General features: G+C 37.4%; 1 protein-coding gene and 1 long non-coding RNA gene across 6 annotated transcripts in view; one reads left to right on the top strand and one right to left on the bottom strand.

The window, feature by feature from the left end:
* NKAIN2 (sodium/potassium transporting ATPase interacting 2) overlaps positions 1-21,125 on the bottom strand; it is a 1,050,746-nt gene that overhangs the window by 191,405 nt on the left and 838,216 nt on the right. The window lies entirely within an intron of this gene.
* On the top strand, positions 1,415-20,683 carry LOC125102995 (uncharacterized). Of its 2 annotated transcripts, none has more exons than XR_007128254.1 (4): positions 1,415-1,747; positions 8,023-8,196; positions 9,992-10,103; positions 20,285-20,683. It is a non-coding gene; the product is annotated as an uncharacterized LOC125102995 (long non-coding RNA). The 2 variants fall into 2 exon arrangements; XR_007128255.1 differs by lacking the exon at positions 1,415-1,747 and adding an exon at positions 6,968-7,008.

Below are 21,125 nucleotides of genomic sequence, written 5' to 3'. Positions count from 1 at the left end.
TACTACACTATGCCGTATTTGACAATTGTTATATATAAATTCTCAGCATCAGGGCGCTTGGAGAATCTCTTTAACAGTATCAAAATCACTTAAACACTCTTGTGAAAAGGAGCAATTTTAATAAACTTTCACCAGTGGTTGCTCAGCTAGAATCAAGGGAATGATTTGAATTTACACAACGAATCTGAAAAGATTCCTACAAAAATCCAAGAAACCTAAGAACTAAATCTAATTAGACTACTAAAAAAAATCACTTACTGTTATAGAAAATAGCCACATGATTTTGAATAACTTCAAACTTCAAAAAATTCAGTCACAGAAGAACTGAAATTTACTGTGAATCCTAAAGCTAAACTCAAACCTGACATGTCTGACTCCTTTCACTCTAAAATCTAGTAATTAATTTTCCCTGGTGCTACATTGTCACTTAGCATGGGTTGAAGCTTTAGTTTTTATTAACTGTATAATTTGATATCTCCCTCGTTGAGTCCATGTTAATCATTCTCCATAAAGAGAGATGTATGTGCCTGTCAGAGGTCACTGAGAATAAAAGGAAAGGAAAAAGTAAAAATATTTCATGTTCAGGAAAATTTTGAAAGAGCTCATGTAATTCATAGGAATCACTTTACCCACCCCCCAACCTTTTTCTGGTCTAAATTATCCAGGTAATTATGTAATTTCTCTACTCTGTTTGCCAGTAGAAACAGGGAGTTGAGATAGTGGGAAAAGTAAAAGACTGTGAATAAGAAGATATGAGCTCCTGATCACGGGCATCATTCTCTATATTGCTTTTTCATTCAGTAATACAGAGGAGATAATGACCATCCCTTTCCAGGTAATTGAGTACTAGAGAAGTAAAATGGGAACTGTTACCTTTAATAAAGATGAATTTGCTCTTAGGGGTAAAGCTCTGTAAGGTACTGAAATAATGAGATTTCTGAAGATCTATAATAATTAACCATTTTCATCTGAAGAATCCTACCTTTGACTGGCGATTAGTGCACAGTTCAGAACCCTTTCCCATCATCTTAAGATACTTCCCGCTATGGCATAGGACAGACTTGACTTACTTTTACATTATTATTTGCCCAGATCATGTACTCTGGCTTCTCCACTTTGTCACTTGGTCTGTATTCCTCCCCTGGACTCCTCTCCTCACTTCTGTTCAAGTGTAAGGAGACTACATTTGCCTGTGTATATCTCCAAACATAATATTGGCTTATTTACCTTGCTCTAGACCTTCTCTCTGCTCAAACCTAACACCTCAACCTCTGTACACAGAGCCACAGTACCTACGGGACATTTCTTCTGTGCTGCTTGTGCTCCTGCCTGTGTTTCCTGACATAACAATTGGCTTCGGATCCTGGGCCTTACAGTCCTTCTCTGCCAACTGCTTTTTTAGACCCAGTGCGCATCAGCATAAATCCTGGAGTCTAAATATATTCCATAACTAATTACTGGCATAAGTATCTCTTGACTATGACAAGCATCTAATAGAGCTTCTGAACTGAATTATTGAGTCAATAGATTTCATGTACATGTAATGAATGTATTGTGGTCATGTGAGCTCTCTATAACTTGGTTTAACATTTCTTTCTGACTGAAATGGACTTCTGGAAAATGTAACAGTTTTTGCGATATCTTAATGCCGGGAAAATTTTGATGTGTATCAGATTCAAACTGTAAACAAAGAGAGGCTAGAGGAATTGAATAAGAAACTTGAGTTCAATTAGATTAATGAATATAAGTAAGTATATCTTTACTTCTCTTAAGCTCCAGGGTACTTATTTTCCTCTTTGGTGGAAAAAGAAAACAATATTTCTCCTGTGAACATGGGTAAATTATTCCTTCCCATGGGCTAAAATAAGTAAGAAAAAAAAATCTTGATACACTAGTTTTGGAGGACTTAACTTGAAATGGGAAATAGTACTAAGTATAAATTTTGGGGCTAGTAAAGTCTGATAGAAATCATTTCAGAGTGTTCTGGAAGCAAATGATAAACTGCTTATCAGTGTCTGAGGAAAAAGACCTAAAATTGCAAAAGTTAGTTTTGGGGGCAAAAGTCCCTTGAAAGTGGGAAGACTGTTCTGGTGCTGTCCTGGGCTTTTGACCCCCTCTCTTCTGTGAGATTGTTATACCCCTGAGGCTTACTTCTTAGACGAATGAATTAAGAGAAAATTAAAGGTACTTATTTCCCACTCTTTCGGTTTTCAGAGATGAGAAAGAATTTCCACTTCATCCCTCCTCAGGAAAAAAGGATGGAAGAAATAAACCTCCTACATCTCTCCTTCCTCGTAGCCTCATCACTTCCACAAAGAATGACTTATTTGGTGGATAACTTTGGAAAAAAGGTTGAGTATGCTCAGGTCAGTCATTTCTTCTCTTAGTTGGAGCCAGCTTATCTGCAGAATGCACAGGCTCTTTACAACCCCACCGGATGAAATTGGAGGCACATTCTATATTTTCTATATATCAATATATATGTGGATTTTTTTAAAGACACATTCATATTTTATATTGTTATCCTTCATAAAAATGTACAACTCCACTGAATTTCTACTTGGAAGCTGAATGATACCAGACTGGAGATTGGGGCATGGAAACAGGAGGCCCAAAGCAAATATTGGAGAGAAGTCTATACTATTCAAAGGTCCCATCATACCCACAGCCTGCTTTTGAGGAATGCTGAGTTGAGACCCCAAATCCCTGTCCATCACTAATTGGATAATGAATATAAACCTTATACTAGGTAAGGATCAACAGAACAAGTTAGATCCTGTCTCTTGCCCAGGTTGAACATAATACATTTAGATAAATTGAACTGTATGTCACTAAAAATACCCATCTCCAAGTCATTTGTGGTATTCTGAATATGTCTCGGTTCCTGGAAACTGGAAAGTGCCTAACTATTTCATGAAAATTAACTAAGATTATAGTTCTTCAAAATAATGAAGGCCATCAATGTAGAGGATAGAATGATAAGTAGACATGATTATAGACTTCAAAGACTGTATAATCTGATACCCGGTCAATACAAGTAATTACATCATAACATAAAATGTGTCTATAACCTTAGCAAAGATAAAACAAACAAACAAAAAAACCCCACCACTTTTGAAGTTAAGGTCACATCCTATTGTGTTATGATGAAAGGCTTAATAGGGGAGTTGGTATTTTAACCAGACCTTATATGACAGAGAAGATTTAAGTAGGAAGAGGTATAAGAGGGAATTGTGGGTGAAGGTACAAAGTGAACAAAAGAATTTAAAAAGGAAATATTTAAGAAATGATGAGTAGGTCTATGGAGCCACAGTGGATTGCTTTTGTATGTGTTTGTATGTGTATAAGCTAAATACATGTGATTATGTGAAAGTGTGCAGGCAAGAATGTGTGGGCAATTATGTGTGTATGTGTGTGTGTGTGTCTGCATGTGCCCCCTGGGACAATCACTGTGGGGTGGTTAGGCAGTGGAGTGGGGTGGGGGCTAGAGGGAACATGAGAGTCATGGGGCACTAAAGCAGAAACAGCTGGGATGATGGAATACCTTGGAACCAACGGGGCATCCTTTTGACTCTACCACCCACAAGTACCCAGGACTTTTGCACAAGCTAGGGAGCTAGCTAGTGTGGGTGATTGAAGGTTTAGATTTGCATTGCACAAGGAAAGGTGAAGGATGGAGACACACATGTGCCGACAGCTTTACAGACATTATCTCATTTTATTCTCATTACAATCCTTTGGAGTGAATCTTCTTACATAGGGGGAGAGAGAACTGCCACCGAGCAATGAAGTGACTTGCTAAAGGATAAGTAGGACCTGGATGGAACTCCTACTTGTCTTACTCCAAAGCTATTGGTTTCTCCCCAATATCAGAGACTTCCAAATTTTAATGGCTTGCATACTTTCTTCCTTGGTTTGTCTTATCATCACCTGTATTAGTCTCTTCTTATTTTTCTTGCTATTAACTTACACTTTAAATTTAAGTTGTAATTATTTATTTTGAACACAAAATTCATATCCTTATTTGATATGTTGGTCATACTTTTTTAAAATACAAATTTAGAATCCTTTTCTAACATAGAATCCTTTAGCTACCAAATAAGGCTAAGAAAAACTCAGTCTCCCACTCCTCCCAACGATTCTGGCCTGGCTTAGCTCTGAATGAAGACACAGGATTCGGTGGGCCAAACTAAGACTGTATTTTTAGTCTCTACTTCAGAGAAGTGCCTTGGAGCAAGGTACAACCTACACAGCTTTATGTAGTGGCCCTGAATATACCCATTAAAAACAAAACAAAACACCCTACTTGACTGTGTACCTTCACAAACAATCCAGCACTCTTTTGGAAATACTGCATTTCACAGAGTAACAGGCGGCCCATCAGTTGTCGGAATATCTATGAATTTGCCTTTTCGACTCCTACTTATGTATGGGAGCATTTAATGAGGCATGAATCATTTCACAGAATGGATTTCCTGGATGTTTAACACATCTTTAAATGCATGTTAGATGGACAGATTTACACACGTGGATACTTCTTTGGTCCATGAATCTCCACTGTATAACGCTGATGATAACAGCACAGGTATCCCAGGACCTGCCCCTTGATATGATTAGGTCATGACTCCATGATTCATTTACTGCATATTTTATCATAAGTTTCAGTATTTCATCAATTCAGAGTTCTCAACATTCCCACAAACTCAGGAGGGAGGTTTTTGAATGGGACTTATGGAATCTGGCCCTTCACCTCTGCTTTTACCCTACTTACTGTATTCCTACTTAGTTCAGAACCTGGCAGTTACTTTCTCCTTAGATATTCATGCAAAAAGCATGTTTTTCAGTGGTAACAAAAATAAAGTAAATCTGATTATGGTCATTACTTTAAAAAAATTTTTTTTAATAATTTTTTTAAATTTTTAATAAACATAGAATGTATTATTAGCCCCAGGGGTACATGTCTGTGAATCGCCAGGTTTACACACTTCAAGCACTCACCATAGCACATACCCTCCCCAATGTCCATAACCCCACCACCCTCTCCCTACACCCCTCCCTCCAGTCCCCCTCAGTTTGTTTCGTGACATTAAGAGTCTCTCTTGGTTTGTCTCCCTCCCGATCCCATCTTGTTTCATTTATTCTTTTCCTACCCCCCTAACCACCCCCCCATTATATATGATCATTACTTTTTTTTTAAAATATTTTTATTTATTTGACAGACAGAAATCACAAGTAGGCAGAGAGGCAGGCAGAGAGAGAAGGAGGGGAAGCAGACTCCCAGGACTCTGGGATCATGACCTGAGCCAAAGGCAGGGGCTTTAAACCACTGAGCCACCCAGGCGCCCCAATCATTACTTTTTTTTAAAGAAGACAATGTGTTACAATAGAGAAAGGAGACTTGGGGATAAAAGACACACTTTGAATCTGGCAGTTGATGGAAGTTTCTAACTGAGTAATCTTAGTGAGGTTAATTAACCTTTCTGTCTTCCTTTTTAAAATGTGGATAATACTTTTCAGGTTTTCCATGGGGCCAAAAACCATAAAGCATCTACGGCACAAAGTGGGTGCTCGATGAAAAGAATTTATTTTCTCTTTTCATAATAACTTTAAATTTGTTAAAAGTGAAGTGAGATAAGCTATTCAAGAGTGTTGAAAAATACTGTTGATGGGCCACTGGATCCTATCCAACTATTTGGTATCTGATTATCGAACTCACCGGCTATTTCCTGCTTGCTGTCATTTCAAGCAACGTCTCCTGCCCAGATAAAAAATAAAACAAAGGACTATGATTTCACATTCTTGAATCACAAGATCTAGTATTTTTCTTCCCTGGTCGCTAGGGTCACAGCCCTGTGCTGAGCTGCATCAGCTGTGGAGGTGAGAACAACTTTGTTTAAGAACCTGACATGTAATCAAGTCTCCTAAACAACTCCTGCCCATACAGGTTAAGAAGATTTCTGAGAGAGGATATGTCCCAGGGAAAGAAAGAAATTACACTCAACTATGGCTTTGCGATTTATGTTTTAGACTCTTTGATGATTGTGTTTAGTTCCTAAGTGGAACGAAGGAAACTCTCCTGTCAGGAAGACAGAGGAGGCAAACGCAAATCAATATTGCAGAGGATGCTCAAGGAAATGACTTTTCTTCCTTCGTGGTATTTTTGATCTGTGAATGATGCATCTTAGCAATTTAACTCTCTTCCTTTAGAACAAAATAAACATCCAAAAACTGGATTTGAGAAAGCTAGAAGCGAAGATGGAAAATTTTAAGAAATTAAGCACTACAAACGAGCCAGCAGTTGTCTACCAAAATGACCCGGTGAGGACACACCATGGTGAATTTTATTTTATTTTATTTATTTATTTTTAAAGATTTTTATTTATTTGACAGACATCACAAGTAGGCAGAGAGGCAGGCAGAGAGAGGAGGAAGCAGGCTCCCCACTGAGCAGAGAGCCCGATGTGGAGCTCAGTCCCCACCCTGAGATCATGACCCCAGCCAAAGGCAGAGGCTTTAACCCACTGAGCCACCCAGGCGCCCCTGGTGAATTTTATTTTTAATTAAATAACTTGTAACCATTTGCTCAAGTGATATTTTCAGATTCGAACCTCTAATTTTAACAGGTACCTACTCTGATTCAAGACAAAAAAACCCACACCACAAATAGACTCGAACTTTTTGAGAACAACATATTGCCAGAATTAAGAGTCCTACTGTAAAACGTGTAATTCTTTTCACTGCTTTTGAGAAGGTGCAGAATAAATAATGTTCTGGTATCATTTGTAAAATTTTCCTCACAGTTGGGATTTTGAAAAAAAAATGAAGGTGTTCCAATGAGATCAAAAGGTTGAGTGAGCTTCTGCTAGATGTTTGCTGAACATTCTTTCACTCCAAACCAATAAGAAATTCGGCATTTAAGCATTGGAATTGAGCTCACTTTCTTCTCCCATTTGTGTATCCTTAGAGTCGTAAAACTACAAAGGACCTCAGAAATTATATTATTTGCTGGTAAGTAGCAGAGCTAGATGAGTGTCCCAAATGTCCTAAATCTTATTGTATCTTTAAAAACATTTTTATTCGTCTAGAATGGATAAACCGCACACTCTTGTCTTATTGATCTTATGGAGATCATCATGTAAGGAAAATGCTCTCCCTTTTTTCTTCCTTTCTTCAACATCTGGAGCAGGCTATGATTACTTTTATTGATCCCTTAGACTGATGTATGCATCTCACATAAGAGTCTAGGGAAGTTTTCTCTTTTAAAGAGGTTGTAACGGGGTGTCTGTTATTATTACCTGACTGACATCCCTTTCTCTTTTCTAATAATAGGAATCACTTGCCCTGTGATGTTAAGTTGACTAATCACAGTACTTCGTCCTCCTAAAACACAGTGTTTTAGAAAAGGGAAAGGCCCTGTTTCAAGTAGGGACAATCAGCGTCCATTTTGGAGGACTGAAGCGAACCTCAGAGAAAGAATATGTCTCCTTCTGAGATTGAATATATTGACAACTGAGTAAGTCTGCAGAGGCCTGCTGGCTTCTCTCCTACCATAGCAGGGGGCAAGCCTGGGAGCAAAGCAGTAACACAGAAGAAAATGAGTCAGAAAAACAGTAGAAAAGGAAATACAAATTCCTGATGGATTCACCTCATTTGTGTCCTTAGATTCTGCTGATCCTGAAACGAGCACATCCTTAGATTTTCTTGTTCATGAGCTAATACCTTTCTTTTTTTTTCTCCCTATGCCAGCTTGAGTTGGGTTCTTAACACTTGAGTTTAAAAGAGTTTTGATACAATACTATTCTTTATCACATCCTCAAATTTTCCACAGCTAACTCTACTTGTTATTAGGCACAGTCATCATTCTCTATAACTTTAAGATCTAAGAGACCCTGCCTCTTCTTTTCTACTTATAAAGTTCAGTAGTGAGTGTTGTGCCCTGAGGAATTACTTTTGGTCTTCTGTGACTTGATAAGTCATACAGAGCTTCCTGTTCTCACAGCTGAATGTTCCCTTTCTCCACAGATGAGAAGTCCGTCCCACTCCTTCCCTTGCAGCCCACTCATGCATGTGACTAGCTGAAGAACGCTTCTGAAGTGAAAGCCCAGGATAAAATGACTAGAAGCTGAGTAACAATGAGCATTGTTGTGGGTGAAACGATGCCCCCCACAAATATATCCATGTGAACCCCTAGAACGTGTGAGTGTGACCTTATTTAGGGAAAGGATCTTTGTAGATGTAATTCAGTTAAGGATCTTGAGGTAAGATTATGCTGGTTATACAGGTATGCACTAAATCCAAGGACAAATGTCCTTATAAAAGCCAGAAAAGAAGTCACAGATACACAGAAGACTCTGTAGACTATGTGTACAGGACTATGTCCAAGGAATGCGTGGAGCCACCAGAGCTGGAAGGGACAAAGAAGGACTCTTTCCCATGGCCCCCAGAGAGGGAGAATGGCCCTTCCCATACCTTGTTTTCAGACCACTATCTCCAAAACTGTGAGAGAACAACTTTCTGTTTATGGTAATTTTTATGGTAGCCACAAGAAAAGAATACAAGCGTCTAAAACATAAATGTGAAAATCAGTTATTTCAGAACCAATGAATGGATAGGTTGTTATTTTTGACCCTGAGGTTCCCAGCCTGGGACACAGCCCTGATCCGCCCTTGACAGAATTAATTCTGGAACAGGAAGAGGGAGGGCAAACGGATGCAAAGCTGAGATGAAGGGGAATGCCTCCAGCCAGAGTGGAGGAGAGATTTTGAAATACAAGCCAAGTCTTATTTGGGGATCTCTTCTTTCTCAAATTCGTCATTAGGAAAGAAATATTTTCTCTTCCAATCAAACCGGTAATATTTTCTTGAGGCAGTGATAGATATAAAAGTGCATGAGCTCTGTAATCAGGCAGGCCTGGGTGCAAATTATAGCTTCAGCCTCAGCTCTGGGATCTTGAACTGTCTCTGATCCAGTCAGAGCAAATGAGTCTGAGAAAGAAACCCTTGCTCTCCTCTTACAGATTCAAATGTGAGAGGAACGTAGTGTTAAGAGTCACTGATTTATCTGCTGACCCTGAAGGGACATCTGGTTTTAGAATAAGGCCAACCAGAAAAATTGAAACCGAGATTGGGAGAGAAGTAAGACACTGGTTACATGATTTAAGATTTCCAATTCTGCTCTGCTGTGTCCTCCAGACTTTTTAGTTACAAGACCCAGTAAATTACATTTTGTCCAAGACACTTCACCCAAAGACTGTTGATACACAATGTAAAGCCACTTAATGTAATTCTTGAAATGTGTATATGCATTATAAATATTAGTATCTTATTAGCCTGGGATTCCATCAACGAATTTCCAAAGAGTGGGTTTTCAGCCTTGGTTGCACATTCAAATCACCTGAACAGTTTTTAAAAACTCCTGCTGCCCAGTAGCATTCTATACTGATTAAATCAGTCTCTAGCAGTGAGACTCGGGCTTTGCTATGTTCTTAAAACTCCCCAAGTGATTCAAATGTGCAGCCAAAGCTGAGAACCATTGTTTTATGGCTCACAAACAGGATTTGCGGGGAAAAGTGGGGAGAAAAGGAAGGCTTTTACTTTAAATAGCAGCCCTAAGTATTGCCTATTTATTGTGTCAGGATTTTGAAGTTCACTACCTCTGTGGAGACAGCTTCTAATCTTGTTTTTGTTCCCTCTGGCAAATTGTTGCTAGTTTTTTTTAGCAGAAGTTAAGAGAATATCTTTTTAGCCTTGGTAGGCTATGCTCATTTATTTTTATTCTGCGAAAAACCCTCTAAGCTTTTGAGCTCGTTATTTTATTAGGGACTAATAAATTTCACTTGACCATACATAACTTCTAAAAAGTTTAGTGTTCCACATGAGCCAGGCCAACAGACTGTGCTATCTTTAAAGTGTTCAGCTTAGCTTATGAGAGGTATTCGTGTTATATTAATACCCAATGTTAAATTTTGTGCAATTATGGATTTTTCTTTTAGGTCCCAGACTCTGTGACCATATAATATTGAAGATCATGTATCATAAACGCTGAAAACTTCTAGAACAGTGGAAATTTGAAGCTAGCATGTAGCAAAAGAAAGAATTCTGGGTGTAAGGTCATAAAACAAGTTTTTTTGGTTTGTTTTGTTGTTTGTTTTACCACTAAGTAGCTTTGTTTGCCAACCTGAACTTCAGATGTTCTCATTTATTAAATTAAATGAGTAATATTTCATTTATAAATCTTATAGGATAAGTAAGCCATAGTGATTTGCATGGATAAGTTTTATAAACCAACAACAAAGGTAAAATACAAGTCAGAATTTTTGGAAAGAATATGATTACTATACATATGAGTTTTGCCTGCATGATTCTAATAATAAAGATAGTTAATAAATAGTAAAGTAAGGCTTATCCAAAAAGTTGTGATTTCTGGATCAAAGAAGAGTTAAACCTAAAAAGCATCCATGTAGGTCTATGGTACTGTGTCTTCTTTTCTGTTTAGCATCAGTGTGCCAAAGGGAAAGGACTTTAATATTTGTAGACATCTGTAGGCCAGACAGGTTTAAAACACCAGTTTTTAGTTTAACATTATTTATTTGAGTACCTGACTGTACCAGGCACTTCTCATTTAAACCTCATACAAGGAGATAAGGAACCCAAGACCTGCTCAGGGATATTAAGAAATGTAAGGCTATATCGCAAATCAATGGCAAAACTAGAACTTAAAATCAGGTGTAACTCTTTAGCTATTTGTCTGCAATGATGTTACACTGAGCCCCAGTTCTAGCACAAAACAGGTTATCATCTAAATAGTGTGACGATTGTCACACTATCCCCCCCCCCCCCGCCCCCCAACACTGTTTGCTTGTTTAGAAGGTACAATTCAAGGCAGGAACTGTGCTGGTGCAGATTTCTTGTTCACCCTAGCCACACCCTTAGTCAGATTTTAGTTTGTCATCATAGCATCTCCTTGATGTCCTCAATACCAGAGTAGAAGTACTTTTTTTAGAGACACTGGCCACTGTCTAAGGACCCGATTTAACAAAATGTCTACCTTCTTGTTCCTAAGTACCAATACTTCTTCTAAGAGTTTTGGACTTTTTTTCCCCCTCAAGCAGAGTGGAATTACCAGGTTGAAGAACTGAATGCTTCTAACTCTTATATTTGTTTCAGAGACCACACTGTAACATGGAATGTTTCATTCTCCCAGTTTCACCACAAAGATATTGGAGGCTTAATTTTCAGATAATGGAAGAAACTTATATTTCAGAATTACTTAAAACTATTTCTTTTACCCACAATCTCCAAATGGTCTTACTGGCTTCCAAGAAGTGTAGAAAAAATTTCACCTGGTGGAAAACCTCCTCCATTTTGATGGAAGTGGAATCATAATGTTAACGTGGCATAGTCTGAGAATCTTTACAAACCTAAGGAAATGTGGTCCCTTCCAAACCCAGCTCAGATACTTATGTCTCTTTGATCCTCAGAAAGTAATAAATCAAAATTGAAAATATTCTGGTCTTCATGTTCTAATTATGCAGTTTAATTCTTTTCCTTAAATGTGATGATTAACGTGGAAACCTTTCCAGGAACTTTTGGGAGGAGAGGAAATTTTTTTCTATTTTTTTCAAAAAAAGATTTGTAGAAAGCAATGCAGTCTTATTTTAGATTCATCTGACGGAAACCAGTGCTTTATTTAAAAACCTCATGTACACAGAAACACCTGGCCCAGAAGATGATTACCATATCAACAATGTCACAACAAACTATTCAGAAGAAATGCGTTGTGAATGTATGAACCATGTTTCTGCCTTTTTCACATTTAATGGGCCTAGAATCTTAACATGTGTCTCAAAACCATCTATTGATTGAACTACTTCCTCTCTGCCAATTAAGGCATTAACATAATCTATGAATTTGCTCATCATAGCCGCCAATTTCCCCTACTTCTAAGTATCTTTGTTTTTGGAATTGTAGGATATACTGCTCCTTTTGAAATTTAGATTTATCACTAAAGTGGTTTCAGACTTATTGCCTCCTATTTGGAGAACAAATTAATTAATTAATTAGTCAATTAATTAGTCAATTTTAACTAGATTCCACGCCCAGCATGGAGCTCAACACAGGTCTTGAACTCATGACTGTGAGATCGAGACCTGGGCTGAGATCAAGAGTCTGATGCTTGACCAACTGAGCCACCGAGGTGCCCTAGGAGAACAAACTTAAAAAAGGGAATTATACTGGCAGTAACTTCTAAGAATTTAACCATAAATAAAGGAAAGGAATTTGTAGGGAAATGTAAAAGGGAGAATTTGTTCTTCATTGAAATAATCCAAAATATGATATTAATGACCCTACTACTAGAGTCAACCTATGAAAATTACTGAAGAATTAGTGAATTTCAAACAGGTGCTATTGCTGATATAAACTTGTGCAGAAATGGTGTTCCTTTACTCATTATATTCCTTATTTTGAATAAAATATTTGCTTTTGCATTCATTTGTCCAACTACAGGGAAAAAATGCCCCATTCTCTGCGTTCTCTGCTCCAAATTCATCTTTAAGCAGGCTGTTTCTTAAGCCCAAGTATCCCTTAGAATTCCCCCATTTTAATGTAGGGGTTCAAATGGGTATTTGAATTATCTACAGATAGTCATGAATACAAAGACAGTTTAATCTTCTATTAGGCCTATATTTATTAATATCTCTCCTCAATAGGATCCTCATACAAGGTAGTTAAATCATAAAAGGTTATCAGAGTTACTATTTGTGAGACCCCACTAAGGTTTTAGAACTTATAATCCCACTCACAGTTTTTATAAGCTGTGTATATCCTATTTGTTCATTTATCTATCAATCATTTTCGACATGAGTGAGTCTTTGCACTAAAGGAAGTAATAATTCAGCACATAAGGCAGCTAACATATGCTTATGAAGTATTATAATACAAGACAGAACCTGATAGTTACATAAAAATATAAAGTTATGCTGAAGAGATTTACATGAAAAGAAGAAGGGAGAAGGATTCAGTGTGGATATGTTATTTAAGCTGTTCTTTGAGGGATATTTAGGAATTCATTAAGGAGAAAAGAGAAAAAGAATGGTTTGAACAATGCCTCTGGGCAAGTGTGAGATATGTGTAGGTTATAGAAAACAGTATGATTTGAATTGTATAAATGAGTAAGAAAAGTGTGAGAATAGATAGGAAATTACCTTGGAACCAGCTTAAGGAAAACCTTGCACCTAAGATGAAGAGTTTTTGTTTTATGTGTCTTATTTTAAAATACCTCTCTATTACTGAGCACTGACTATGTACCAGGTACTAAGGGAGCTACCTTATTTGTAACATATATATCAATTCTCATAATGATTCTTTGAGATAGGTATTATTCTATTTAATAAGTAACAAAACTAATATTCAGATAAACATTTTATTTATTTATTTATTTATTTATTTTTAAAAAGATTTTATTTATTTATTTGAGAGAAAGAATGAGAGAGAGAGAGAGAACATGAGAAGAGGGAGGGTCAGAGAGAGAAGCAGACTCCCTGCCAAGTAGGGACCCTGATGCAGGACTCTATTTCGGGACTCCAGGATCATGACCTGAGCCAAAGGCAGTCGCTTAACCAAATGAGCCACCTAGGCACCCTCAGGTACCTAATCTAACCTAAGTTAGTTATAACCTAAGTTAGTTATAAAGCCTTTTGGTGATAGACCTTGAACTTAAGCCCAGATTTACTTGTTTCAGATGGCTGTCCTTTCCATTACACCGTACTCTTGGATATTGTTCTTCAGGAAATGGAGAGTTGTTGCATACTTCTGCAGGATGGCATATCATGACCATAGCCATTCTTGTACATGACCACAGCTATGCACCAAGGAGGATCATCTGTCAGTGGTGCAGAAGATGAGGAGTTACGGGTTTTAAATAAATGTAGTCCTGAGGCTAGAAAAGTTTTACCCAGCAAGTTGACAGTAGAGAATAAGTCATAGAGGTAATAAGAAAGCACGAAAAATATAACTCATGCTTTGAATACTTTAAATAGGAATTGATTTTGGATTCTGATATGGTCTAGTAAGCTACTGCTAGACCAACACTCCTGCAAATAACAACTACGAAGTTTAGGCAAAATATAAAAAGTGCCTAATCCTTCTATATTTCCAGTGTAGGCCCTGGAAAGTGAAGAAAGGCAGGTCAAAGTAGAGAGGATTTAACACTTGGAAGAAGAGAAGGGCACACTCACTGCATGTGGCAAATAAAATTAGAATAAAAACCCACTGAATTTCTGGTCAGAAGAATATGAGAACAGGGTTGAAGGCAATCATAGGTGTTGGGAAGAAAAGGGAGACCACAAAAAGCAGATAGCCAGAGGGGAATATCCCCAAATTCTGTGTATAAATCTTCCTAAGTTTCCAGCTGTGTCCTGAACCATAAGTGCTGACTCCGAGTAGTAGAATGCAGGGTCAAAGAACGAAATAGAGGTTTGAGCCACTGCTCAAGGGACAGAGTTTGACTCACAGTCTGAATCCAATGAAGTTAACTGCTGTCTAAAGCTAATAAATAAATGAGAGTGAAATCTTCAGAGTAGATTCTGTTATCTTCAGAGCATAATAATCCTAAGTCTCCACAATATAGAAATGACAATATTCAGGGTACAGTCCAGAATATGAAGATCCAAGAAAAATTACTAATTTGGAAGAGAAAAACAATCAACTGAAGACAGCCTGGCAGTAACTCAGATTTTAGAGCTAGCAGACAGGTTTTAAAATAGCTGATGTTACACTGAATGATGGGAATAAAAATATCCTCACAGAAAATTAAAAGATAGGAAATATCATCAGAGAAGTAAAACTATTTTTTTAAAAAAGAACCAAATGAGAATTATGGAACTAAAATACAAGTATCTGGGGGCACCTGGGTGGCTCAGTGGGTTAAGCCTCTGCCTTCAGCTCAAGTCACAGTCTCAGGGTTCTGGGATCGAGCCCCACATCAGGCTCTCTGCTCAGCAGGAGCCTGCTTCCCTCTCTCTCTTTGCCTGCCTCTCTGCCTACTTGTGATCTCTGTCAAATAAATAAAAATTAAAATCTTTTAAAAAAATAAAAAATAATAAAATACAAGTATTTGAAAAACAGTGCCCATTGGACAGACTTAATAGCATGTAAAGATGGCAGAAAAATGAGTAAAAATGAAGAGAGAGCAATAAAAAGTATGTAATCTGAAGAACAGAAGGACTAAAAATAGAAAAAAATGACCAGAACCTTAGGAATTTGTGTTATTATATCAAAAGTTTTAATAGCCAAAAGAAGATGTGTGAGATCTATGTGATGGAATATTACACAGCCATAAAAAGGATGGAACATTGCCATTTGTGACAACATGGATGGACCTAGAGGACATCATACTAAGTAAAATAGATCAGACTGAGAAAAACAAATACCATATGATTTCACTCATATGTGAAATCTAAAGAACAAAACAAATGAATAAAGAAACAAGCAAAAAAGCAGAATCAGGCCCATAAATTCAGAGTACAGACTAATGGTTGCTAGAGGGAAGGGTAGTGGCAGGATAGGCAACATGGGTTCAGGGGAGTGGGAGACACAGGCTAGCAGTTATGGAGTGGATAAGTCAAAGGACTAAAAGGCACAGCATAAGGAATTTAGTCCATGATATTATAATAGCATTGTATGGTGACATATGGTGGCTACATTTGTGGTCACATAGAATAATGTACAGCAGATGTTGAATTACTATGTTATACACTTGAAATGAATGTAACATTATGTGTGAACTATACTCAAGTACATTTTTTTGTAAGTTCTAATACCCATGCAATTTCAATCCCAAAAGGAGAGGAAAACAAAATTGTGTCACAAAAAATATTTGAAGAAATTATGGCTGAAAATTCCCCAAGTCTGGGGAAAGATCTACAAATTCAAGCAGGATAGAAATGAAGAAAACCTTATGTAGGCACTTCATAGACAAGCTGCTAAAAAGCAAAGGTAAATAAATTTTTGACGAGAGACTGCATCAGAAACAATGTAATTGAGATTACTTGCTTAAAATCAGCACAGCAATGAAGTCGAAAAATTGAAGTGGCAGCAAATGTGAACAAGTTTCATTTATTTATTCCCCGTGTACTTCTCAGTATCTCCATGTTTCAGGCACTGTACTAAGTACCGGGCAAAGAGTGATGAATAAAATGAAGTTTTTGTCTTTCCTCACAAGAATCATACATTCTTGTGGGGAATTAAAAAAAGAAATAAAATATTTACTTTTTCGTAATTCTGTTTGAAGTCCTTACATATATTGATTCAGCAGAGCTTGAAGGATACTCAAGGTGCTATTATATTTAGGCCTTCTCTTACTCCAAAGGTAACTGGGCATTGACATATATAAAATGATTATTTAGATTCTCTTGGTATTTTTTTTACATTTAGAAATAGGTTGATGAATGGAGTGTTATATGAAGAAAAGCCAGCTGGATCTGGGTAAAAATTCACTGGGTAATGACCCCATTAATGGCCTCATCCGAAAATCTGGCCCTCTGTTGAATGACCAGACATTTCTTGGTATCCATGGTTTTCGAGCTCCAACTTTTGATTTATGTTAACGAAATGTTAAGCAAAATTGGGGTACTTATTTATTAATTTACAATGGGAAATAATACGTATATAGACTAGAATAGTCACACCTGATAGGACATCCTCCCTGTGGTAAAGCACATAGGGAGCCAAATCATAATCAAAAACCCATTTTAATTTTACACAAGAAATCACTGTGATAGGGATAGGCAATATTCAAAGTGTAGATCCTCAGTGCCCTTTCTTCCAGGAGGCAGACATGCATAAAATATAATCAGAAGGTAGCTTGGTGGGCAGAAAGTCAGAACAAGGGAGTTAGATGAATGGAGGTTCTAATAGCATCAGGATAAGATAACCTGATGTATTCATCTCACCATCTCACAATGGTCTTGTTATTGACATGGAAATACTTAAAGTGCTCAGCCTCACTTCCCACTGGACTGTGCTTGTGTGAGCCCTGCCACCACCTGTGCACTCAAGCTCTCTTTTCTATTCTTCCAATTATTTCTACTTCTGCACATACATGCTTTGGAGATATTGAAATGTTCAAAAAGTTACATTCCAGTCCTGCTGGCATGAGAGCTACCTGCTCTCTTTTAGCTGACTTTGTATTTCTTGGCTCTTAAACATGTCAATTTGATAGTATAATTCCCAAAAGATTATCTTATTTCCCTTGTTTTTCAGTTGGTTCTTCCCAAATTCAGATGTTTCTTTAGACTCCCCCATGCAAATAATACATAATAACCATATCAGTAATCATCATCAGAGATACATAGTGAGAAATGATTTGAAGTTATACTTAAAGATGTCTAATTACTTTTGGGTATTGTGATTATATCTTTCCTGGACTTTTTTTTTCCTTTTAATCCATATATTCATAAAGCTTAAAAGTGACCTTAGACATCCTCTGACTCAATAGCTTCTTTTATAGGAGAGGAGGATTCTGCCCCAGAGATTTTTAAGCCATACAATATGTAGGTTATACATAGTGGAAACTAAAGTCAGGGTCCACTGACTTCGGCCTCCCCTATTCTCTGCTGTCTTTGGGGCATAAGACTTTAAGAATTAAATTTCCACCGAGATTTACCCTATATGCTACAGGCTGGTAACTGCATCTTTTGAATATTTTACCATAGGGTAAGCACATGAAAAGACGTAAGTTCAAGCTAGTCAATATTGTTATTAAGTTATTGCTATTAATTTAACTTCTCTAAAATAAATTGCTGCTGTACCACAAATACTAAGGAACGAAGAATTTCTCCTTTAATTAATGCAAAGCAACCTGTGCTACTTGATTCTGGATTTTTTTCCCCTAGCTGTTTTCACATAAAAACTGTGTTCCCGTAAATAAGACCTTTAACTATTCCAAAGAGATGGAGTGATTCAAATGAAATCTCAGCACAAATTATATAATCAAACCATAAGACATATAAATTATGGGAAGAAGGTGAATATTTATTTGAGATATAAATGGCAATCTTTATATGAACTTTGAGAATGAATGGTAGTTCTAAGAAGAAGAAATTAAAACAAAACAGTAGAAATACCCACTATTTGTTTTTCTAGCATTAAGACTGAAATTCAGTTGGTACTCACACATACTTTAGAATTTAAAGTTAATAAAAGAAATATTTTTTTTTCTAAATTGTACTGGCAGTAAAACACCCAAAATTCCCGCCCTCCCCCGTCTTGAGTCTTTGTCACATTCTGGGTACCTCAGGATAGAATGGCTCTTCTGGGTTTGCCCATTTGTGTGTCTCAAAGGAATCCCACTTAAGTAGTGGTAGACAAGTTCATTATATTATAAATAGCCAAATTGAAGTCAGGAGTTCAATAATGATAAGAAAATTCTATCCTTTATATGTGTACTTACTAAAATAAGACAAAAATGATGTATAAGGTTACAACAGAACTTGTTCTGTGTCACCTTTTCTGATTTATAAATATTCTATTGATAGTTGAGCAACTTTCCATGAAAAAAAAACCTCATAAAATATACTACATCAGGAGAAGCGTCACTTAGATTTTTTTTCATTTTTTTTATTTCACTTTGGTGTGGTCAAATGTACTGAAATCACAGAAGCGAAGTAAGTAAAGTTGCTGTCTGCTTCCTCTTTCAATGTCAATCTAGAGAGAGCAACGTTGTGTTTGGAGATAGGCCCCAGTGACACCTTCGTAGTGCAGAAAACTTATGTCAAAGACAGCAATATTATGAGCATATAGCCAAGTGTGTGATAATATTGCATTTAAAATTGTGAAGAGCCTGGGGCACCTGGGTGGCTCAGTGGGTTAAGCTGCTGCCTTCGGCTGAGGTCATGATCTCAGGGTCCTGGGATCGAGCCCCGCATCCGGCCCTCTGCTCAGCAAGGAGCCTGCTTCCTCCTCTCTCTCTGCCTGCCTCTCTGCCTTCTTGTGATCTCTGTCTGTCAAATAAATAAATAAAATCTTTAAAAATAAATAAATAAATAAATAAAATTGTGAAGAGTCAGAGTTTACTAATGGAAGTGAGTGAAATGGCAACATAGCCAACATTTTACTGAGTACAGATAATTTCACTGTAGAAAGATACTAAAGCACCTTGTGCTATGACAAATATTAAGTCAAAACCACAAAAACACAGTATTCATTCCAATGCATATTCAATCCAAATGCAAGGCATAAAATGGTGTGAGAATCAAACTTCATGCTCATACTTTCTCATTCAAATATCAAATGGACATATTTTGAGTGTCTGCAATGTGTCAGACATTGTAGCAAGTTCTGGATAATACAACAAAAGATTATAAACTCTGTGCCCTGAGTAAGTCCACAGTTTAGAAAGGTGAGTATGTAGATGTTATAATACACTGTCCTAAGCATTTTTTTAAAGATTTATTTACGTAAAGGAGAGAGAGTGAGTGTCTGTGCACAAGTGGGGGAAGGGACAGAGGAAGAAAGAATTCCAAGCAGACCCCTTACTGACTCTGAGACCAAGACCTGGAGATCCTGATGGTGAGATCATGAGCTGAGCTGAAACCAAGAGTTGCATGCTCAATCGGCTGAGTCACACAGGTACCCTGTCCTAAGCATTTGTCAGTGAAAAGTCAAATACAAAAATTTTTCTTAGAGAGCAAGTACTTGACAGTGCTCTGAACCTCCTATGGCCCAGGGAAAGGAAAGGACAGCTAGGCAAAGACAGCTTCACAGGAAAGCAGATGTGAGAAATAGTAACAATAAGAGGGGGATGTGAGCTAAATCAATTTAAACTTAGCACTACCCTAGGTTTGCTACATGGCTAGAAATCTTCCATGCACTTTTACTTACCAAGTAATTTTTTCAAGATTTTATTTATTTATTTGAGAGAGAATGAATGAGAGAGGCTGAGGTAGGGAGGGTCAGAAGGAGAAGCTGACTTCCTGCTGAGCAGGGAGTCAGATGCCAGACTCAGTCCTGGGACTACAGGATCATGACCTGAGCCAAAGACAGTCCCTTAACCAACTGAGCCACCCAGGTACCCATATCTACCAATTAACTTAAACTTCAAACTTGCCTGTACAGTAGGTAATACTATTATCTTTATTGTAAAGATAGGAAACTGAGGTACAAGGTCACAAGTAGTAAGGGATAGAGATAGAGGGAAAAAAAAAAAAAAAAGCAGGAATTCTGGCCCCAGAGTTCAAGCATCTAACAATACTCCATTCTCTTTTCTTCCCCCTCTCTTTTTTCAGGTAAACAGTCTCAGACACATGGATATGAATCTTTGAGTTCAAAAAGGGTAGAGCATGTCCATGAAAAATTGACAGGTGTATTGACAGGCTGTGGGAGGCCAGGTTCACATTGGTGAAGGCATAGGAGAGGAGGTGAGAGACAGGTAGGGACAGACTGGGGACCCATCATCATCCTCACTCATCATCCTGTCCTCCCATGCCAAATGTTCAAGATGCCCTTTTAAATTTCTCATACACCACAACTTCTAGGGGGCCAACAATTGAATGAGTTTTATAAATATTTGACTAAACAATTCTTAACATTTGGAGATTCTATGATTTCTCTTCATCTCAGAATCTTTCAAAACATCCTATAAAACCATTCTATGACCAATGATGAAAAATAAAGTAAAACTGATGTTAGCCTCAAGCTTTGTAATGATTGTGGCTGTCTTTCTTTTCTTCCTTAAAATTTTTTTTTTCTTTCCAAATAAGATCATAAGAGGATTTTTGCTGTCTCTTGCAGCTACAAGAAAGAGTATTTATTTTCCTTCATCCGATCATTTCAACTGAGGGGAAATATTGGTCAGGTAACCAGGAGCATTGTTTGTATTCCAGACAACAAGTGAAATTAAAGGTGGCTTTTTTGGTTTCCTGCCTCACCCGTATATCTTCTCCCTGAACAATTCCTATGTTCACTTACATTGAGGTTTCCAAGCTCTTAAGCCACAAATACTCCCAAACCCAGAGTTTCGCCAAACAAACCACAACAACATAATAAGAGACAGCTGATCTTCAGCCATTAAGAGAATACACCACAGACTGACACATCTACACGGGCATATATATTTCCTCACTCAAA

Source organism: Lutra lutra, chromosome 6 (assembly GCF_902655055.1).
Source record: "Lutra lutra chromosome 6, mLutLut1.2, whole genome shotgun sequence".
Classification (NCBI taxonomy): Eukaryota; Metazoa; Chordata; class Mammalia; order Carnivora; family Mustelidae; genus Lutra; species Lutra lutra.
This window is presented reverse-complemented; position numbering and strand designations above follow the sequence as displayed.